Here is a 7,639-nt window from a genome sequence, read left to right as displayed (position 1 = left end):
TTTTATCCTGAGTTATTTGCTCTTCCAAACCTGAGGTCACTGCAGTGTATCCATAATACATTGAGGTAAACCAAGTCTTCCTTGAACACCACCAATCCAGGCCAGAAGGAAGAATGTGTTTCCAGTCTTCTTTCCAACACTAATAGAACAAGTGTTTTATGTTCCAGCCATAATTGGATTAGTTGCTATTTTCTAGCCATCATGCCTCTACTGATGCTTCTTGTTTTTCTGCCTTTTGTTCAAGATCTCCCTCTCCTCACGACAATCCAGTTCTCATTTTGGAAATCCTATCTGTTCTTTGTGGATCCATGTAATTTATCTAAATCCTCTTGTTAATAGAAACAGAAATTGTACAATTATTGATACGAAGAACAGCCATAATAATACACAAAATTTATTGAATATTTCCTCTGTACTAGGCATTGTGCTAAATAGAATATATGATGCTTGGTGTGCCCCATGAGGTCAACACTCATATGAAGATCTTAAGGATTAGAAGTGTTGACTAAAAAATCCCAAGGTGTACACAACTGTTAAGTAACTGATATGGTCTGAATATTTGTGTCCCTCCAAAATTCGTATGTTGAAAATCTAATGCCCAAGGTGATAGTATTAGGAGGTAGCGCCTTTGGGAGAAAATTTGGTCATGAGTGCAGGGCTGTCGTGAATGGGATTCACGCCTTATTAAAGGGACTCCAGAGCACTTGGTCCGCTATGTGAGATGCAATGAAAAGTCGGCAGTCTGTGAACAGGGAAGACAGCTTTTTCATGAGGACCTGGTCATGTCGGCACCCTGATCTTGGACTCTAGCCTCCAGAACCATGAGAAATCAACTTCTGTTGTTTATAAACCACTCATTCTGTGGAATTTTGTTATAGCAGTCAGAAAGGACAAAGACAGTAATATAATGGGATTTGAACCCAGGAACACTGACTTGGGAGGTTAGATTCTTACTCCATTCCATTTGGTGTGTGGATGTGTTCAGTGGATTTGATATTTATTCATAGGAAGCCTGTGGCAATTTCTCTAGGATTAGTAGATCTATCAAGCTGAGGGTAAAAGTTTTACCTGGAGTTGAAGTCTTTCCATGAAGCAGAAGAATTATTTTTGAGCCACTAGACTCACAGAGGTTTGATTATGAAACTAAGATGTTTTCCGCATGAAAACAAAAACATGATGATCATAAAGTTGATATTCAACTTCGAAAGAAAATGCCCTAGGATAGAACATAGCCTAGACTTCAGGGACAGAAGAAAGTCAAAGGGAATTCAGAGTGAAATAAATCTCAGTGGAATCCCCCTTCCTTCCTCCCACCCCACAAAAAAGATTCTGCCATATACAGATATACTTCTTAAGTACTCAAATCACAGAAAACTGCTTTTGGCTTTTTTTTTTGTTTGGTTGTTTCTTTTTGCGGTATGCGGGCCTCTCACTGCTGTGGCCTCTCCCGTTGAGGAGCACAGGCTCCGGACGCGCAAGCTCAGCGGCCATGGCTCACGGGCCCAGCCGCTCCGCGGCATGTGGGATCTTTCCGGATCAGGTCACGAACCCGTGTCTCCTGCATCGGCAGGCGGACTCTCAACCACTGCGCCACCAGGGAAGCCCAGGCATTTTTGCCTTTACAAGTTAGTATTTCCCTTTGGTCTATCCATTTCTTATTTTAAAAATAATAGATTAAATACATGGAAAGACATCTTCTATAAATCAGTTTCAGACAAGTTCAAAAGACAGGAAAATGTGTAAATTACTGTATTAAGTAGAATTTGTTATTAAGTTATGTAAGAAATGTTCTTCAGTTGTATAAAAGATCTTTGTGAAATATTTCTGTTGTCTTTGTTTTCTACACTGCATGAGTAGATACTTAACCATGAAATAAAAATTCAGAGATTTGTTTAATAATGCCTAATAAAAATGCCTGCCAATTATCCGTTGAGATGGATGGATACTTAACAACTTGAAGTGTTAACATAATTTGGCATCCAATATTTTATTTGCATAAAAATTAATTCTTTGTTACTGCTGCTAATTCTATTATTTCCCACTCAGCAGTCATAAGAATATGGTTATTGTTATTATCTTAATATTTTGGGTTATATATTTAATAACAAGTTGATGGAGCCATTGTAGATATTAAACTTTGAATAAAGAATGCATGCCAGACATGCTCAAGGATGCTATGGAAGTGTAGATTGCAAATCCAATATCCTGAGTATGTAGTATAATGCCTGGAACATAGTAGATGCTCAACAATTATATCAAAATCAAAAGAACTGAGCAGAAAGAGTAACAATAAACTATATTTGAAAGAATCTGTGGTAAGTTCTCATACAGAATATATTGTCAAATTGTGTGATAAACCAAGATTGGTTTAGAATTTACATGACCACAACTTATCTTTTTTAAGTACAAGTTTTAAGAATTAAATAGAATTACCATATGACCCAGCAATCCCACTACTGGGCATATACTCAGAGAAAACCATAATTCAAAAAGACACATACACCCTCATGTTCATTGCTGCGCTATTTACAATAGCCAGGTCATGGAAGCAACCTAAATGCCCATTGACAGACTAATGGATAAAGAAGATGTGGTACATATATACAATGCAATATTACTTAGCCATAAAAAGGAATGAAATTGGGTCATTTGTAGAGATGTGGATGAATCTAGAGACTGTCATACAGAGTGAAGTAAGTCAGAAAGAGAAAAACAAGTATCATATATTAACGCATATATGTGGAACCTAGAAAAATGGTACAGATGAACCTGTTTGCAGGGCAGAAATAGAGACACAGATATAGAGAACAAAGGTATGGACACCAAGAGGGGAAAGCGGCAGGGGTTGGGGGTGGTGGTGTGATGAATTGGGCAATTGGGATTCACATGTATACACTGATGTGTATAAAATGGATGAGTAATAAGAACCTGCTGTATAAAAAACTAAATAAAATAAAATTCAAAAAAATAAAGAAAAGCAAGATGCAGAAAAGTATGAATAATATAACCCTGTTTTTGTAAAACTAACAACAATAAAAATATTTCATGTACATGTATATACGTGTGTGTATATAAAAAAAAAGAAGAAATAGATAACCTAAAGAAAAAAAAAAGAAGTAATGTTCAGTGGCAATATATTTAAACTATCTTACATGGTATAAGATAGTGTTTAACCGTGTTCAATATGAAAATGTCTTGTATCATAGTGTATGAGTTTGAATCACCATTCTTTTACACTGTTAAATTGTGCAAGTTAATTGAAACCCTTTGGGAAATTGCTCTGTGCCTCACATTATCCTCACTATAAAATGGGGGTTGTCATGGTACTTCTTCATAGAGTTGTGATGTTACAATGCCTGGCACGTAGTCAACAAGGTATAGATGCTAATCTTTTAGATTTTATGCCATTTCTACCTTCCTGTTGATACCATTTCTACCTTTTGATCATTACACTTTTGGAAAACTCAAGGTATACAATGGTTTTAAATTATGTGAGGCTGCTTAGCTTTAAATAATAATAGAAGTTTAGCTGGATTTTTGTGTTTGGCATTTTTCTAAAATACATTTTTCTGTCTTCATCTGGAGTTCTCATTTTTCTCTATTTCCCTCTCAGCGCCAGTTATTTCTTTCTTCCTTTTGACACCCTGAATTTTTTAAAGAAACCAACCCTTCTTCAGAATCAGTCTGTATACTTCAGGTCAGGCTCCATCCTGTCTTACCCCAAGATTCCTTTCCCTTTGGCCTCTGTATTTCTTCCATAACTATGCCTAGGGCCAACTAGAATTAGGAACAATCACTGAGAATTATTTTGGGGGAATGGGTGGAAGCAAAGTGTCTACTTACTCTTTCTGTTTTAACTGAAATTGAAAACAATGTAACTTCAGAAGTGTTGGAGATTGCCACCTGGAAGCAGAAAATGAAGATGGAAAGAAACTGAGTCCTGATCTCATGCTTGGACCCCTGGAGTCCCCATGACTGGGGTTCACAGGTAATTGAGTCATAAACCAGTAGATTCTCTTTGCTTAAATAAGTTTAATTAATTTTCCTGTCACTTGCAACCAAAAAGAAAGTAAAGTGATAATCTATTTCTTGTTTTACCAGTGTCTTTTCCTTCTCCCCCACGGTCCTCCAAACCCCCTATTAATTTGCTATTATTAGTCAGCTCTGGCCTTAGGAATGAGATAATCTAGTTTGTTAATATTTTATCCTAATTTGAATCAATATGCTCTGAGAAGGCTTGAGAGTTTTGGTACATGTCTATTTAACTTCTTAGAAATGCTTTTTTTAAAAAACTTTTTTCTGGGCTTCCCCGGCGGCGCAGTGGTTGAGAGTCCGCCTGCCGATGCAGGGGACACGGTTCGTGCCCCGGTCTGGGAAGATCCCACATGCCGCGGAGCGGCTGGGCCCGTGAGCCGTGGCCGCTGAGCCTGCGCGTCCGGAGCCTGTGCTCCGCAACGGGAGAGGCCACAGCAGTGAGAGGCCCGCGTACCGCAAAAAAATATATATATATAAAAATAAATAAATAAAGACTTTTTTCAGAATCTTGGCCATACTCTGGATAGCTCATGCTGCTTGATAGCAACATATTGCTGTTGATCGTCTTTAAAGCCATAGAGCCTAGCATCAAATCTCAGACTTATCACTCATGAGAGTTACATATTTGAAAAAGTTTTAATATCTCTCTATCAGTTTCTTATTTTACAAGAGTGAGGATAATGATACCTCACGGCACTTAGAACAAGGCATTGCATTGATGGCTGCATGTGGAATAAGCTACGTCCTTTTTAATTAATTTCTAAGTTGATGGGATGCTTTCAGCTATACAAATAATGGTTATTGATCCATGTATTCTGTTTACAGATTTTTTTCCCTCTGTAAACGTTTACTTTAAGATATCTCATTTTCTTCTTTTACCTTATAGGAGAGAGGGTCAGAAAGAAGGGAAAATAAATGTAAATAAATATTACTTTTTGTTGTTTAGTTTGATATCACACATGTCGAAAAAGGCTGAAGCCTTTCATTTCAATCAGCCTTCAGAGTTTGGATTTTTGGTAGATAGTCCTTTGTTGTTGTGTTTCTTCTATGTTTAAAACTTTATTTTCCTGCAAATAACTATTTTCGCAGAAGAGCATTTTACTAGACATTTAAATTTTCTAGAATGATAGTACCTGAGGTAACTCCTGGTTTCATATCCATTTAGACATACTTGCAGTTTCAGAGGAGTTATGATGTGTTTCTGTAACATTCTAATAGTTTAAATGTGCCTTAAACACATAAGTTTTATTGTCAATCTTCCTGTTTTACAGTCTTTCCAATTCAATCCTGCCTTCCCCTGCAAGGAAGACAGCTAGGAAACCTGCTCAGATTTCCTCTTCTCAACCTCCCTGCTGCCAGCTTTCCTACTCCCTTTCATCCCATAGGAAGCCAAGAGCCTGCTCAAATTTCCTTTGTGGAGTACGTATCCCACCTGGTTACTTCTCCTATTCAGCAACAGGTGGTTATTTTTGTACTGTCAGCACGTTGGACTCCCTAGCTGTCAGATTTCATTCCCACTGGAAATGTAGACATTTGAGTTTGTTCCAGGCGTCAGTGGGTATATTGCCAATTTCCATTTTCTGAAAATAATTTTCTTTTGATGGAATAATCTTGTTCCTTAACGATTCCATTAAATCAAAAAAAAAAAAAAGATTTTAGTTATACTTAAAGGCTGAATCAGTGATTGATCTGTTCGTTGCCTCTTTTCTGATTTCTTTCAAATGGTCTCCAAGCATGTGGATCATACCGAGATAGCCAGTGAACAATGGAATCAGAATTCCGGCAACCCCATTTTTTAGCCATGTTGCATCATGAATTTCAGTGTTCTTCTCTTTACCATTATATTTGGGTTGGAAAAAGCTAATGAATCAGAATTCCTAAGGATAGAACACAGGACTATATACTTAAAAAATATTCACCCTAGGGAATAGTGAATGCTAGTCAGGCTTAGGAGCCATTGGACAAAACAATATCGTAACAATGAAAAATGAAAATATTTAATAGGTGTTTTTTTTTTCCCCATAGAAAGAGACTAAGAAAGTAAAGCTTTTCAAAAATTTGTTTCAAATAGGAAAAGCTAAGGGACAATATGATCGAAATGATATATGGCCTCATCAATATCTCCCAGGTATGAATTTTTCCCAGCAGTCTCAGGAACGTGAAAACATTTTACACATTATGCTGCCTAAAGACTTATCAAGTGCTTGCTTCGGCAGTGAATATACTCAAGTTGGAATGATACAGAGAAGATTAACATGGTCCCTGAGCAAGGATGACACGCACGTTCGTGAAGCGTTCCATGTTAAAAAAAAAAAAGACTTAAACCAAATTTTACTCTGAGCTCTCATGCTGTTGATCTGCCTAGAAATTCAGTCTCTGTTATTACGGGGGATTACTCATCTTTTCCTAAAGGGTTGTGCAAAACCTCATACGATCTGCTTCAGAGCAGAATATTCCAGAAGGCTCCTTCTTTCTTGACTCATGTGCATCATCACTAATGGGCTCTTCATTGTAGTCCTCATGGTGACTTGGAGTCAGAAAGCACCTTGGCTCCCTCTATACTTTTGGACATTCGATTTTTGGCTTTGCCTGGAGGTCCAGTGTCTAGGGTACACCAAATCCCTCTCTGAGATTATGTTCCCTTATCAAGCTCTAAGCCTCACCAAGAGACAAAAGGCTTAGAGCACTGCTGCTCGGTTTGTTCTGCCATCTTCCCTTTCACAGTCTTGGGTAATCTCCCTGCCTTTTACTTTGATCATTTGTGCTTCTACCATCCATTTGATCTGTAATTCTTTGCCATATATATATTATCATCACGTGGCATGAACGCGGTATGCGTTCCATGTACAAATAAGATGAAAGCAGCTTCCCTCAACCTTTTCATTGCTAAGGGTGAAGGAAACACAGGGCAGGGAGGTGTAATGTAACGAACAGCAGCTTAAGAGCTATACATGAATGCCCTTAAAATTGGAAATGGCCGCTTAAAGGCAGGAGTATATCTGAGTAGAATTCTCTCATTCCTAAAATAAGGACAGTAATACTTAACTGCTCTAGAGGTAATGTTGCTACAGAGGTAATATGCATAACACATCTGGCCCAGAACAATTGTTCTTTCATTATTAGATTACTGATAGTTGGCATGAGGCTGGGTGGACCATTATGCACAGGGAATGAATTTATATGAGTCTTCAGATCATAGCATCAGCCAAAAGAGCTCCATGCTTTTGAGTGTGTGAGTCTATTTCCACCACTTCATAAGATATCTTTTCTTCCATTCTTTCGTTCAACAAATGTTTATTACTTAAGATAAATCATATACTTTGCCATAGTCTATGATTTTAATAAGAAAGGCTAACATAGCTTGTCACAGAGTTCATATTGAGGTATGTGTGTAGTAGGGGAGGGCAGCCAATTAAAATGCAGTGTGTTGAGTGCTAAGATATATGTTGTAAAGGGAACTTTTATGCACGGGGCATCAGTCCATGCCTGAGTGGAAGAGAGAAGTGATATCTAGGCACAGAGATCACCATCTTCTAAATACTTTGTTAATTAACTGATTATTTGTTGCTTTGCCTTCTTCTTTTTTTTTTTTGGGACATGTGGT

At 37.7% G+C, this 7,639-nt stretch overlaps 1 non-coding gene across 1 annotated transcript; it reads left to right on the top strand.

The window, feature by feature from the left end:
- The first annotated feature begins 6,239 nt into the window (after positions 1 to 6,239).
- Positions 6,240 to 6,342, top strand: LOC137210791 (U6 spliceosomal RNA). The gene has a single exon (XR_010936726.1). It is a non-coding gene; the product is annotated as a U6 spliceosomal RNA (small nuclear RNA).
- The last annotated feature ends 1,297 nt before the right edge of the window (positions 6,343 to 7,639 follow it).

This window comes from Pseudorca crassidens, chromosome 17 (genome assembly GCF_039906515.1).
Source record: "Pseudorca crassidens isolate mPseCra1 chromosome 17, mPseCra1.hap1, whole genome shotgun sequence".
Classification (NCBI taxonomy): Eukaryota; Metazoa; Chordata; class Mammalia; order Artiodactyla; family Delphinidae; genus Pseudorca; species Pseudorca crassidens.
Note: the sequence above shows the minus strand (reverse complement) of the source record. Positions and strands in the feature narration are given on the sequence as shown.